The sequence below is a fragment of the Oryctolagus cuniculus genome, chromosome 15 (assembly GCF_964237555.1).
Source record: "Oryctolagus cuniculus chromosome 15, mOryCun1.1, whole genome shotgun sequence".
Taxonomy (NCBI): domain Eukaryota; kingdom Metazoa; phylum Chordata; class Mammalia; order Lagomorpha; family Leporidae; genus Oryctolagus; species Oryctolagus cuniculus.
This window is the reverse complement of record NC_091446.1, coordinates 88,363,635-88,379,684: the sequence shown is the minus strand read 5'-3', so window position 1 is coordinate 88,379,684 and position 16,050 is coordinate 88,363,635. Positions and strand designations below refer to the sequence as shown.

The 16,050-nt window shown below is 37.3% G+C and overlaps 1 long non-coding RNA gene across 2 annotated transcripts in view; it reads right to left on the bottom strand.

Moving 5' to 3' along the window:
• LOC127489452 (uncharacterized) overlaps positions 1–16,050 on the bottom strand; it is a 96,902-nt gene that overhangs the window by 45,464 nt on the left and 35,388 nt on the right. Inside the window, exons 2-3 of one of the 2 annotated variants that reach the window (XR_007917376.2) lie at positions 5,705–5,779; positions 4,496–4,766 (exon numbers count right to left, since the gene is read on the bottom strand). This is a non-coding gene — a long non-coding RNA (uncharacterized lncRNA). The remainder of the gene's footprint in view (positions 1–4,495; positions 4,767–5,704; positions 5,780–16,050) is intronic. The other variant, XR_007917375.2, reaches the window with a different exon arrangement.

Here is a 16,050-nt window from a genome sequence, read left to right as displayed (position 1 = left end):
ATATCCTAGAGTACAAAACTCTCTTAATATATTTGTAAGAATATAACTTATTATATAAAGGTAAGGATATCCACTACAAATAGGACATTAGAAAGCACCTATCCAGACATTTTGAAAAGAAAGATGATATTTTCTTCCTTTTGGGTACTCACAGTAGCAAACCTCTTGTTCTTATTATAATTGGAATGTCTGAAAAAAATAGCTATCCTTTCTCAGCTTTAGAACAAAGCTATAACTGACACGTACAGAGGTTGAAGAGAATTATGTCTCAATTTTGAGTTGGTAAGTTAACTAAATTCTAGGTCATAAGACACAATCAGTTGTGTTCTGTGATATTTTTATAAAATTAGTATTCTTCAATAAGTAATAATAGAATTATAGTTTGTAATTTTTTTCTCTTTAAAGATTATGATGTAATTATTAAATATATCTACAACTACTATTTTTTATAATACTGATATTTAGAATTGAATGGCTTTATATAGCTAAAGAGGGCCCTAAGAATGGAATTCTCACTAATTTAATTACTTGTGTGGCTACCATTTTTTTGCACTTTTGTTCTGAAAGTTTTACAAATCATTATGTTCAGGCATTTTATCATCCTTTTAACTTTTGTTTGCATGTATTGTGTAGATTTGAAAATTGTATGCCAATTTTTCTGAATATTATAGGATAAACTTCACTTTTTAAGAACAAAATTAAAGATGATAAATTATATATTGTAAAGAAGGGATGCCAAGAAATTTAGATAACACCTTCAATAAGATGGCTTATGTTTTCAGCAAAATGTCCTTATGTTATGAGGCTGTAATGTGTGCTTTAGCGAATTAGAACATAATGAACTTAGTGAAAGTTTTCACAGATGTTCAGATGATGTCATACTTATTTATAGATAATTTGGGGAAATGGAGAAGTAGATACATGAAATATTTTTATTGGCATACTCATTTATGCTAATAGTACTTCTTTCCTGTTATATAGTGGCTTACATATACTGTGGCAAAACAAATATAAATTGCTTAAACTTTGCAGTGAAAAAGTTCCTACATCTTCCCATTAAACAGTTTTCTGTATATCAGGTATGGACATCTAGATCAAATCTTGGAATTTTGAAAAATAAAGAATATGTCTTAATAAATTCTTGCAAGTTAAAAATACACAAACTAAACTTATTGCCATTTTAGTTTGGAATGCATTTAAGGACAGTTGATATTTAAGTTTCATATGGTAAGTCTATTGTACATTAGAAAGCACACCATCAAGACGAATGGAGCATCAGTTAACGTTGTTTGGAAGGCCTACATCTTGGGTTCAATACCTATTTCCTCTTTTTATTCCAGCCTATAACTAATGAATACTTTGATGGTAGCAGTTATGGTTCAAGTAGATGGTTTCTGTTACCCTTGTGGGAGATTCAGATTCAGTTCTGCATCTGGTTTCAGCATAGTCTAGTCTCAATTTTTGTGGCATTTAGAGCATGAAAAAGGGACTGGAAGCTCTCCTCTGTGTTGTCCCTGCCTGCATCTTTCTCTTTCACTTTTCTTTCTTTCTTTCTTTTGTTCTTTCTTTCTTTCTTTGACAGGCAGAGTTAGACAGAGAGAAAGAGACAGAGAGAAAGGTCTTCCTTTTGCCAATGGTTCACCCCCCAAGTGGCCGCTATGGCTGTTGTGTTGTGGCCGGAGCACTGCACCAACCCAAAGCCAGGAACCAGGTGCTTCCTCCTGGTCTTTCATGAGGGTGCAGGGCCCAAGCACTTGGGCCATCCTCCACTGCACTCCTGGGCCACAGCAGAGAGCTGGACTGGAAGAGGAGCAACCGGGACAGAATCTGGTGCCCCAACTGGGACTAGAACCCGGGGTGCTGGTGCCACAGGCAGAGGATTAGCCTAGTGAGCCACAGCACTGACATTTCTCTTTCTTTTAAAAAATAATAACAACAGTAAAATATTTTTTGGGTGGCCATTGGGTGAAAGCCTGGCCTGCAGTGTTGGCATCCATATGGGTGCTGCTTTGTGTGCCCACTTTTGATCCAGCTGCCTGCTAATGCACCTGGGAAATCAGCAAAGGATGGCTCAAGTGCTTGGGCCCCTGCACCCATGTTGGAGACCCAGAAGAAGCTCCTGGCTTCAGTTCAGCCCACCTCTGGCTATTGAGGCCAACTGAGGAATGAACCAGGGGATGAAAGCCCCTCTTTCTCTTTCTACCGTGATCTCTTTCTGTGAGTCTGTCTTTCAAATAAATAAAGTAAATCTTTAAAAAAGGTGTTTTTTCTATTTTGATAACCCTAATATTTAAATTTTCATTTTAAATAAGAACAGCTGCATAAACTTAGAGATATTAACCATTGTGTTGGGCCACATATTTATTATCATTGTGACACATATATTACAAAAGTCAACTGTAGTTGCTTTTTTATATATTATGAGTTACAGTGAATGTTTTTGTGAGATAAACATAGAAAAATAATTCTGTTGCTTTTTTTTACTCATACCATGGTTTACACTAACTACTGTGAATGAATTGAGAAGCTTAACTCTCAGTGTTGAGAATAATTCTGTATAATAACTATTTTTTTCAACAATTATAATTAATTTTGTCACTTATAGGCAGAAAGATAACTAGTTTTGTTTCTTTCAAAACCACTTGTCAACCCAAAAATAAGCATCCCCAAGAGAAATGGGCTTTCAGTGTTTGTCTTTAAGAAAAACTAGTTCACATATGTCATCTTATTAAAATGAGAGAAAAAGTGTCCGCCTTTCAATGCTACTGTTAGTATTAAAGAAATGATAGTAAAGTTTTTGGTATTCAAAAAGTGGTTGGAAAATAATGTTAACCATCCATTCTTTCATCAAACAAATGTTAACTGAGTTATTGCTGTGGGCTTTTCACTATTATGGTCTCAATGTTTAATATTATTAATACACAATCACACCCACTTCTTAGCCATTCTTGATATTATCAAGTAGTAGGCTAAACAAAATTCTATAATTTACAATAATCAGAACAAAATACAGGCATGGATGCATGAATAAATTTTAGTCATTCTGTTGGAATGTAGGCAGTAAAAATCATTTTGAGCCCTAGGTGTCTTTACAGGCACTGTGTTCAGAAACATGCTTATATAACTTCATTTCAAACCAGCAATAACTGTAAGCTAGGTACCCTTATCTGTGGTTGGTAGAGGGAGTTATTTAAAGGCAAAAAGTAAGTATATGGCCACAGTCATGCACAGAACAGAAGAGTCAAGGCTCTTTGGTGCCTGCATATTCCACACACTATTATCAAAGGGCTCAAGTCATATATGATCAAATGTCAAACAGTATGAAGCACAGTATAATTTTTGCTGTAATTTCTCTAGGTCTATACTTGAGTTAATTGGTGATAGTTATGAGGAGGCAGGGAGAGAAGAGACATAGAGGCTAAATTTGTGTTGTGAAGGGTAATCAGGGCAAGAGAATGTGGCAGAATTTCAAATAACCTGCTTGGGTAAACCAAAGATGATGCTACTGGAGGTCAGAATGCCTCCTGGGGAGGCCAGTGATATCTCCAAGAATCAAGGGGGAGGTTGTGTACCTCTGGTTGATGAAGAATAGTAAAGGAGTGCACAGACAGGGGTTACCTAATCATGTCTGTGGTTCTGAGAATGATGTCCATGTCTGTGGAATGAGAATGATCCTAGACAGAATATGGAAATTATTCTACTTAAAATTGGGAAATAAGATGAATGACTAGGAGGAGTGATAAGCAGATATGAATGAAAGATTAACACAATTCCATTAATATGTGGAGATATAGATGAGAATTCAGGTTTATGGGTGAGTAAAGTAACATTTGTGATCAAATGCAAAATTTGTATTTTTGCCCTGTGTCTCATCTCATGAAGGAGTTTGTCAGAGGCACCAGAAAACCTTTAAAGATCATTGCAACTGTTCTCCATTGCTGCCAAAAATCTCTGATTAAGAAGTGATTGACTAAATCTTGCTTCCTTGTCCTCTGAATATGTTCCTTTGTTACTCCATTATACTACTTTCTGAACGAAACTAACCAGAAGCAAACAGCAAATATAACTGTTCTGGTGATTCTGCTGGCATACAGTGAACATTAGACAGCCAGTTCAGGTTCTGTGGAGGGTGAATATATGAACAGCAAACCACAAGTACTACACAATAACAAGGTGGCTGCTCACCATATATTGGTGATGAGATTTGAAATTTAAAGTGCAGCATAGAATGCTTATGTAGAATTTTAAAATGTTTGTGTGAGAGAGAATAATGTCAGCTAAATCAAGCTCTCAGTAGATGGTAAAAAATACAATCCCTTTTCTGTTTCTCTGGCCCTCAACCCCTTTCAGGATCAACTTGTTGCTCCAAGCATGCAGACATTCACTGTATCCTGGGACCCTCAAAGATGGGCAGCCTGGCTCACCGGACACCCAGGGTCCTTTACAGTCACATATAGAGTTTCCATTTGGGATCAACATCAGCAAGTATACTCACAGTCAAAATTCAGATGATGTTAGAGACTTGACTTTAGAGTGGGGCCAAAAGATGCAGAGGTGGGAATTTCTCCAGTATTTACTGTCATGTTGGTATAGACATGGGAATCCAGAGAGTAGTTCAGACGAAGTACCGACATTAAGATGGATCATCAGGAAGCTGGAGCTGTAGTGTATCCAGTAAAGCTGCTGCCTGCAGTGCCAACATCCCCTATGGGTCCTGGTTTGAGTCCTAGCTGTTCCACTTCCAATCCAGCTCCTTGCTAATGCACCTGGGAAACCAGCAGGGGATGTCCTGAGTGCTTGGCCCTTCACCCACATGGGAGCGTCAAAACAAGTTCCTGGTTCCTGGCTTCAGATTGGCCCACCTCTGGCCATTGTGGCCATTTGGGAAATGAACCAGGGGTGGGAAATCTCTGTCTCTTCCTCTCTGTCTGTAACTCTGTCTCTCAAACAGAAAAAGACTGATGATCACGAGTATGGAATGTGATGACTTTGGAGATGTTACCAAATGGTCCAAATGATATTTTCTTCTGTCTTACAGGTACCAGGATCTAAGGAATAACATGTAGAACTTTGTATATAAAAATAACAGGGAAATATGATCCTTTTCTGTAGGAACTTGACATTCTGCAATTCAGATTTCATTTAGGAATTTTGTATCTCTCCTCATTGGTTTTAGTTATAAGGAGAAATGTACATTCCATGTACATTCATATAAAAAAATCTGTAGCTTAGAGAATAACTGGCACAGAGAGAAAGAGGCAACATGGGGACTCTAGGACAACATGAAATAACTAGAGGCTTTGTGGACAAGAAATTCAATTACATGCAAGAAGAAATGTGTGGACTAGCCCTACAGATTAGAATGCCACAGAATCCAATGCTGAAGCCCTAGGCTATTTGACACACAGGATGAGAAGCTTGAGTACATTGTGATTCATGTACCTGGCAAAGATTCAGCAAGTATATTGATTTTGTTGCTGCTTAGCTCTCCTTTATATTCTTCCTGCCATGATATGAGTTGTGGATCTGGCAATCTGACCAAGATTCTAACTCTCTAACAAATTGATTCTTCACAGTGGAGGCCATTTCACGTGAGGATATCCAAACCCACACCAAAGGATAAATGGTGTGTTGATTCCCCAGTGGGATCAGAATAAGTGACCTTGTCTAGATTGGGACAATGTGTGTTAACATGGGATCTTACCTCCCCAAATGCCTTCAGAGTGAAGATTGAGCCAACAGCAGCAAAGTTATAAAACAGGCTCATTGGAGATTCAACCTAGGACAAAGGGAAGTCAGGATATAACAGGAGACCACTTGGTTTTCTCTAATGTTCTTATAGCTAAAAAATGTTTAATCAGTCACCATCAACATTCAACTGCCAGAGCTGCATATTCTGTAGTAGGCTATCAAGAAAATAACTTCTTGACATCTACTTCCCTAGGCTGTTTCAGCAAAGATCTCCCCAAATTCCATCTGGGCTGCTCATCGTGCACCTCATGTTATGTACATAATAACACACAATTACACAACACTACCCATACTTTTAGACTTCAGGATCAGCCTCGGTTCAACAAGGATTCAGATGTAAGGATACAGAGATGTGTTTCAATAAGGCTGCCTCTTTTAGGTTATATGACCCTGTATAAATCTCTCTGCCTTCCAGGACTCCATAGACTGGGAAAGTTAAAAGAGTTATAACTACTGATGGTGAGGAGTGGTGGAAATAAAGGGACTGATAAAGACTATTCTTGAATAGACTTAAGAAGGCTGTTCTGAATCTTCCTTTTGACTATGCTTGTCCTTTGAGCACTGTACTAGACCTGAGGAGACAACTTTTACCAAGAACATTAAAAATTTTGTTTTAGCAGTAATTCCCTCATCCTTGGTACATGAGGACCTTCCTTACCACCCTTGATTTGTAAGTCTTAGGCCTGCCTTTAAGAAAATCCCTACTATACATGAGATTTCTACTTGATGGGACTGCTGCTGTGTCATAATATGTTAAGTAGTTGCCTATCACATCAGCATCACTTATTGGAGTACAAGTTTGGGTCCCGGCTGCTTGGCTTCTGATTGATTTTCTGCTAATGAGCCTGGGAAAGCAGTGGAAGATGATCCAGATGCTTGTGTCCCTGACATCTGAGTGGAGTTTCACATTTCTAGCCTTGGCGTGGCCCAGGCCCAGCCATTAAATATTTGGGGAGTGAACCAGTGGATGGAAGATTTCTTTCTTTCTCTACCTGTCCTTCTTTCTCTGTAACTCTCCCTTTCAAACAAATATTTTAGAGTAAAATTTAAAATAATTTTTTGAGTTTCTAATTCTCAATTCATATTATATTATATTTTATGGAAGTTATTTCCTACTCAGATTTATAATCTATTAGCATAATGTTTAATACTAGTATTTAAATTTTTTTAAAGAATAGCTTAATCAAGAGTTTTAAATGCTGGGATCTGCCTTGTGGCACAATGCATTAAGTCACTACCTGTGATGTCTTTATTCCATAAGTGCTAGTTCAAATCATGGCTGCTCCACTACTAATCTATCTCCCTGTTAGTGTCCCTGGGAAAGTAACAGAAGATGGTCTAAATATCTGATCCTGTATCACAAAGATTTCCACTTCCTGCTAATCTGTACCATGGAAAGCACCAATCATTCAAGCACTTGGGTTACTGACACCCACATGGGCACCAGGATGGAGTTTCTGGCTCCTGGCATTAACCTGACCCAGCTTTGGGCATTGCAAGCATTAGGGAAGTGAATGAGCAGATGCAAGATATATATTTTTATGTGCCTCTTTCCTTTTCCACTCTCTTCCTACCAAACATACACAAATTTAAAAAAAAATATTAAGGAGTAGCAATAGATTGCATAATTTTTAAAAAGAGGGCAGGGGGCATCCAAAGCAAGCAACATAGAATAGGAAATCCCAAACTTCATTTGCCTACAGAAACAGCTACTTCACAGCAGCAAAGTGTCCAAAAGGCCTTTGTGAGAACTTCAGAGACTAGTCATGTTGCAGTGTCCCAGCCAAGCTCAAAGCCAAGACAACCCAAGACAATAACACTGTAATGAGCAGGGAAAGCCATTTCATTCCAAATACATCAGCCTTTCCCCCAAGCCAGCTCAGTTGAAAACAGGAGGAAAATTCATGTTACAGTTTCTGTCTTGGTAGGGCTGTGGAAGTGTAGAATACATATCTGATTTTCTGATTTGTGGGGATGCTGCCTGAGGGTCTGGTCTGTTTCACCTGACTTGGGGCACTAAGTGAACTGATTATCTTGGATGCCTGAGTGCCACAGACTACAAAAGAATTCAGTCAATTGTGCTAATATAGAATCAACAGTACTAATGCTGGATATCAGAGAGAGAAACAGACTACAAGCTCCCAGAAAAGAACCAAGCAACCCTCTGTAACTCGGAAAGTAGACACACCAAGTATAGATGATTTACCCATACAGAAGACTTAGAGCCCTCAAGATTTCTAACAGCTGATTGTGAAGATATTTTTCCCTCTATAAAGCCAAAAACTTCTCTAAAGACTGAGAGAGGTAACTTTTATTATATGCACAAAACAGCAAAACAGATGAAGAAACAGTAAAACATATCTCAACCAAATGATCAAAAGAAATACCAATATCAACCCTAAAGAAATGGATATCTGTGAATTATTTGAAAAATAATTCAGAGTATGACTCTTAAAGAAATTCAGTATGGCACAAAAGAACAGAGACAATTAAAAGGAAGATAATGATACAAAAACAAAATGAGAATATCAGGAGAGATAGAAACTATAAAATGGAACAAAAAAGATATCCTGGAGCTAAACAATGCAATAACTGAATTGAAAAAAAAATCAAAATGGGAGAACAACTATAGGTCTGATCAAGCAGAAGAATCAGCAAACTCTAAGACCAGTGTGTGAAATTATTGATTTAGAGTATTTCATAGAGAAAAAAATGAGGAAAAGTGATGAGCTATAGAGTACTCAAAAATTGAATGCTATTCAATACTACAGGGAGTGTGCTGTCCCATCATTAACAGATATGGAGAAGAATTTTTGAGAGGATGATGGCCTTTTAAAGTTGTTGTATTTATTTCATTTTATTTGAGAGGGAGAAAAAATGGGAGATTTTCCATCTACTGGTTCCTCACCCAAATATCAACATCAACCACGGATGGGCTAGACTAAACCTAAGAATTCTATATAGGTCTCCCACATTGGTGACAGGGACCCAAGTATTTGAGTCATCACCTTTCCTGATTGCACATTAGCAGGAAGCTGGCTCAAAGTCAGAGTAAACAGGACTTGAACCAGGTACTCTAACATTGGATGTGGATGTTCTAAGTGGTGACCAATGTGCTTTGCCAAATGACTTCCTCCCTAGAGGAAACCTGAATGCATATAACTAACTGAAGACAGTCTGAGAAAGCTGCATAGTGCATATTCAAATTCCATTAAATTCTTGGAAAGGCAAATGATGGAGGCAATGAAAAGGTCCATGGTTGCTAGGGGTTCAATATCAGGGAATGATGAACAGGTAGAGCTCAGAAGGTTTTAGGATAATGAAGTGACTGTGATAGTACAGTTACATGCACATGCCACTTTGTATTTGTCCAGAGTATCAAACACCAAAAGTGAACCTTAGTGTAAACCATGGACATTCAATGTGTCCATATATGACCTTCAGTTGATGTGAATGTATTGCTCTGGTGGAGAATTGTGACAATGGGGAAAGCTCTGTATGTATGAGTTCAGGAGGTGTATGGGAAACCTGTGATTCTTTATTCAGTTTTGCTGTGAACCTAGAGCTGCCATAAAAATAAATTCTAAAAAAAAAAAAAAGGCAATGGATTTGAATACACATTCACAGGCAAAAGGCTGAAGCTAGAACCTTCTTACACTACCAAAAAAGTAGATTCCAATGAGTCAAAAACAGAGACTTATGAGTTCCAATCATGGCAGTCTTGTAACAAAACACAGGGGCAAGACCCCATGATGTATGATTTGCCAATGGTTTTTCAATGACACCACAGGCACAGCAGCAGAAGAAAAATATTCAATTTGTACCTCAGGAAAACTAAAAGTATTTCCTGAAAGAACATTCTTGAGGGAGTTAAAAATAAAATCTAATAATGGCAGAAGATACTTGTAATTCATAGGTCTGATGAGGGTCTTAAACTCAAAATATATAAAGACATCTTAGCACACTACATCAAAACAGAAACAAGCTTTCTGAAAATAGGCAAAGGACCTGAGCAGAAACTTCTCTTAAGAAAGACCAAGAAATGCCCAAGAATCCTGGAAAGATGTAATACAGAGTGTGTGGTGTGACATGAAGGCAGACTAGACCACAGTGAGCCCACTCAACATCTCTAGAGTAGTTATGAATCAGAAAAAATAAAAACAGAACATAATACCTGAGGGGGGATTTTTGAAAAATTGAAAGATATGGACTGTTTGGTGAGAGAAGTTGTAAGATGCAATCACATGGGGAGGTAATAAGTGGCTCTCAGAAAGGCAAGCACAGCATTACCATTTGCACCTGATATTCTGTCTCCTTTTCATACCTCAAGATTCAAATGTAGCTGTTTGAACAGATACCTGTTTGTCAATTTTCATGGCAGCATTATTCACAAAATATTCCCAAAGGGGATGCAAACATGTATGGATGGTGGAAGATCAAGTATTGATGAACCCTTTAAAGCATTTGAGTGCTATGAGGAAGGAGCACTTCATCATGGTACATGGACAGACTTTTCTATCCTTGTACCAAAGGATACAAGTACCAAGTACTTTCTAAGACAAAAAATGTAAAGAATGGATGCATAATGGACATAGAAAAATCCTCCAAGACATACAAGTTTCAGACTCTAGCAAGATGTTGAAAATAATATATGTGTTTATCAGTAGTGCATGGGTGAATGACATGTGTGTTCCTACAATGGATTATGATTCAGCCAACATGAAATTGATAGAGTTGATAGGTGATCTAATGTAGATGAACCATGAACATGTGACTGTATGAGAAAGAAGCTGCTTGCAAAAGGCTGCAGATTACACCATTACACTTGTGTGCAAAACTGAGAACAGATAAGTGAATAGATGTAGCTCTCACATCATGGCTGTCAGGGAATTGAGGGAGTGGGAAATGGGGAATAACTGCTTGATGAGCACAGGATTTCCACTGTGGATAGGAAGAATGATTGGATCTAGGCAATAGGAATTGTGTGCAGCATATGCATGCAGTTGGTGTGAAGGAATTGTGTTATTTCAAATTTTATAAAGTAAACTATTTTATATCATTATGATATAAAATAAAGACAACCATAAGAAACATAAAAATAAAAAATTCACCAAAAAGAAAGGACCCTCTTGCATGTAGGTCTTGCAGGAAGTCTCTGGTTTGGTAGCTGGAATTGGCAGTTTCTGGTGCTAGCATTGGAGCTGGTGCCACAGTGGATTCTGGCTATGAGTCTGGTCCTAACTCATGGGCAATACCAAAATTGCTGCTGTTAGGAGGAGTGAAGCTGGTTCTAGGTCTGAAGCTCACATTGGTGCTTTTTCTGGATGTGGGGTCACAGTATGATGGGGCTCTGCCACTGAGTTTGGATCTGGCCCTAGAGGTGTTTCTATCTCAGGAGGGAGCTGCCTTACTCTGAAAGTTTCCGGCAAGTCTAGTTTGGAGTGTGTCCTGATTTTGCATTGGAGCTGAGCCATTATTGTGCCATGGGAAGCAGCGCAGATACCTGGATTCTGGCTCTGCCTTGGAGCCACAGCTGCTGTAGAGTAGCTGCTCCTCTATAGCTTGTGCAGGTCTTGTTCTGGGATCTTTCAGAGCCGGCTTAGCTCTAAAGCCACTGTTCGGACTATCACAGAGGAGGCCCAGATTTAAGTGCAAAGCCACTCCAGCTCTTCAGCCACTGAAGGATTGAACTTGCTCATTCCTGATCTTTCCCCATATCCTGTGCCCAGCCTCTGCTCCAAGTTCAAAACACTATGCAGCCCCATGGTACTCCAGGGTGCCAGCATTAGGTATGTACTTAATGCCCCTCAACTGTAAAATTTCAAATGACTACAAAATACAGTTCATTCAATAATAAAGAAAATAACAGGAAAGAATAAAAATCACACAAATACCATTACAAGGACAGGAAGGACAGCTCTACCCTGGGCTGGCACTTGGCACAGTTCCAGAGCTGGTGCTAAAGCATCTTCCAGAGCTGATTTCAGCTCCACAGAGCTGACAGCTAAACAGAGCAGGGGTGGAATTGCAGAAGAACCTTTTTTTCCCCAAATAAACAGTAAGTTCTCAAAAAATTACACATGAAACAAATATTGATCTAGTCTGATATTAAATGCATAATTCAATTTATGTCCAAGTTTTGACCTATATCTAACCAGACACAATTATACATGTGTATTCTGCTGTCCCCTTTGCCTCTCAGCTTTCATGTCAATCTCTCAAGATCTGATTTTGCTTGAGAAATAACAAGACTCTGGGGTTTCATAGCAATAATCTAGATTCAGGTAGCCTTTCCTAAAAAACCCTGTAAAAAATGCCATCTTCCTACTATGCTGCAGCACTCCCTTCTGCCTCATGAAGCCTCTCATTTTTCAGTGAGGACTGGATAGAATAACTCATGTAAAGACACCTTTTGAGCACAAAGCAGATCTGTGAAGGTGTTAGTGACCCCCCCGCATCTCTTCCTCTTAAACCACTGCCCTGCATCTTACAACATACAAATGCTCTCCATATTGGTTAAATGAAATGGTAGAAAGATCTCCAAAGGTTAATATAGGCACTATGAAGTAGGATTAGACTATGACCAATGCCATACTAGTGTTATTTTATGGTGCAGCATACATACAACTCAGCATTCTAAGATCCTAAGACAAACAGGAAAAAACACCTCAAACCACAGCATAATATAAACTTTTGCATTTTGAGACAGCACAGTCTTAAATTTGCTTTAGCCTCATTTAGAAAATTTCAGTCTTTTGAGCATTATTTTTAGGGGACTTTTTAAAGTGAACCACTGAAAGCATCATTCTACAAGTTAACACATGGCAACACTACTTTGTTCCCTTTCGCAAATAAAAGATTTTGACAGTAGCTGCAATTGTTTCACATTTATAATCCCACTCTTGATTTTTAATGTAGTGGAAGATAAGCAAAACAATGAGGATAATCAACCTTTTCACTTAATCTATTGTCATCCTTTTTTATTATGAGCTTGCATTCCCTTGCCACCAATATACTAAGGAATCATTATACAAAACAAACTTGCCTAAGCCTATTTCTTTCCCTCAGAGTAAGCTCAGAAGTTTAAAACTACCATCACCGTAAGTGAATTCACTCTAAAAAATTCTTTAAAATTATCATACATATTTTATACAAAATCCACTAAATATCAACAGAAACTTATTATTGAAAGATACAACACAATTAACAGGAGGCAAATAAACATAATAAAATCATTGACTATAACAAAAATTCCCATTTATTTTTCATTTCATTTTTCATCCTTGACCATGAGTCTTCTCTATTTTTGCTAATTTTCACAGCACATCTTTAGGTTAAAAGGACAATAATTCTGACAGGAGTACAGGGTTCAATGTTAATCATGTAAACAAAAACACACTTCCTCATTCTCTGAAAGAGCCATTGCTGTACTCATGCACATGTAAACAAAGCAGGATATCTTTGTTGAGTACATAAAGACACACTGCTCTTTTTCAAGGAATCAAGACTTGAATGATTGTCTGCCACACAAGACTACAAGAAGTTGACTTGCCAATAGTGAAAGAACAAAATATCAGAAATAAAAAAATCTATCATGACATTCAGCAGCTATTCCATTTATGGTAATTACCATGAAGCTATAAATTGAAGTTCCTGTAACATGCATTCAATACTTTTTATAAGAAATTGGGGCAAAATTATAACTTCACATTATTTTGATAATGTCAGCCTTGTGAATTATGATATATAGAATCATTGGTGAAGGCAGATATTGCTGACACTCTATGCATAATAATGCCAAACTAAAAGCTACATTTGCTAATTGTGATGAATTGTTGGAAACATTGCTGGGACTTAGTGCCTTCAGATCTTCACATCCTGACAAACACTGAATATGACCAAAGCTATTTGTTTCAGTCTTGAGACTTAAATAAAATTTTAAAGATTTTGGTGAAATGGAAGCAGAAAGTATATCAGAGGATCTGAAACCATCCATTTCAAAGATCAAGACAATGTAAGTAGGTAGCTCTCAAATAAAATTTAGCAGGAAAATACAAATTTTTCAAGCACAATCTTATTGAGGCTCTCAAATGCAACCAAAACTGTGTTGCTGCTCAAGGTTTACGTGTCTATGAGGGTTCTATTGTACATGCAACTCAACAGAATCAAGCAGCTTTTAGAACATGTTAAAAACCTCTGATTGAAGGCATATTGAAGACCGCATTGCAATATAAAAAGTGAGCTATATTAAAAAACAAACAAAAATTCAGTCATTGCAATTTTACACTAATTTTTCTACCTAAAAGGATAAACCTCAAAAAGCAAACATAACCAAATAAAAATGAAAGATCCCAGTTATGCAACTGGCTCTCCAGTGTTAGTGATAGTGAGATTACTAATAGTTGTAAGAACCTAAGAAGCATGAGAGCTAAAGTGAAATATGTTGACAAAATGTAATGCTATCCCAATGAAATACTCTAATATGAAAAGCAATTCTTTATGTGGTGCATTTAACAAAACTGCTAATAGACTGTCAACTTCCAGGCCCTATGGAACTTTTCATTTGATGTGTAGTGTATACTACTTTCATTGCTTCTGACAAAATGTTTTTCTGTAGCACTCAGTTGAATTATGCTTTAATACTGAGGATTTACAAGAGTAACATATATCCCTTTTTAAAACTAAGTAAACATATTTGTATAGGAAAACCATTTTCTTTTTTTGAAAAGATTTCTTTATTTATTTGAAAGAGTTACACACAGAGAGAGGGAGAAGCAGAGAGAGACAGAGAGAGAGAGTTCTTCCATCTACTGGTTCACTCCCCAATTGGCCTCAAAGGCTAGAGCTGTACTAATCCAAAGCCAGGATCCAGAAGCTTCTTCTGATCTCCCATGTGGGTGCAGGGGCCCAAGGACTTGAGCCATCTTCCACTGCTTTCCTAGGCAATAGCAGAGAGCTGGATTGGAAGTGGAACAGCTGGTACTCGAACTGTTGTCCATATGGGATGCCAGCACTACAGGCAGTGGCTTTACCTGCTACATCACAGCACCAACTCCAAAAACCATTTTTGTAAGTTGATGCCCAAATGTCAAAATGTTTTCATGTCATTTATAATCTTGTCACAATCTACTTAACAAAGTTTGTTTAGATTTCAGGGACAATTAATTTCAGATATTACTCCCCTCAGATGGGGGTAAGAGTGGGAAATAAACTTACTATAATTAGAATGTATCTTGCAAAATTTTATGCAAAAGAAGTTTGCCAGTGGTGTGATAATTTAAAGATAATTAAACAAAAAATAAAGAATGCACAAAAATTCTGCTGCTTATAACATTGCAGCTTCTAGGACCCAGTTTCATTTACTGATTTAAAAATAGAACAAAATGAAATTTAAACAATTTAATAAAATTTATCTGACACAAATCTTATTTTTATTTTTAGCTGTAGCCACTTGTTCCAGTGAATTGAAGAATGCAGGCACTTGACCCACGTTTTAGCTTTTGTTGCATTTTGTTTTATTTAAATTTTATTTAAGGTATTTAAACTTGATGCATTTCAAATATACAAATTTGGGAGCATAGTGGTCTTTTGCACACTACACTCCTTCTCTCTCACACTCCTAACCTTTCTTCTCCCTCTTCTATTCTCATTCTCAGTTTTTACAAAGATCTATTTTCTGTTAACTTTATACTCTTAAGATTCACTTTACATTAAAGAATTACAAAAATAGTATGAAGAAAAAAAGTTCCTCAACAATTGAGACAGTGGCTGTTCAATATCATCACATTTTAAAGTGTCAATTTCTCAGCTAGAGATTAGATTACCTTTTAGGTATGCTCTTAGTTACCACAGATCAAAGAGAAATATGGTATTTGTTTTGTGAGGGCTAGTTTATTTCACTAAGTATAATGGTTTCCAGTTGCATCAAATTTGTTGCAAATGGCATGATTTCATTTGCTTTTTACTGCTATGTAGTATTCTATAGTTTGTATATACTATAATTTCTTTATCCAATCTTCAGTATTTGGACATTTGGGTTGATACCAAATATTAGCTATTGTGAACTGAGCTGCAATGAACATGGGGGTACAGATCATTCTTTCATATGTTGATTATTATTCATTTGGGTGTATTTCCAGGAATGGAACTTCTGGGTTACATGGTAGATCTATATTGAGATTTTGGGTCTACCGCCATACTTTCTTGTACAGTGTCTAGACTAATTTACATTCCCAATAGTGGAATAGGGTACATTTATTCCCATATCCCTTTGAATGTGAGCCATTCAAAATGGGGTGA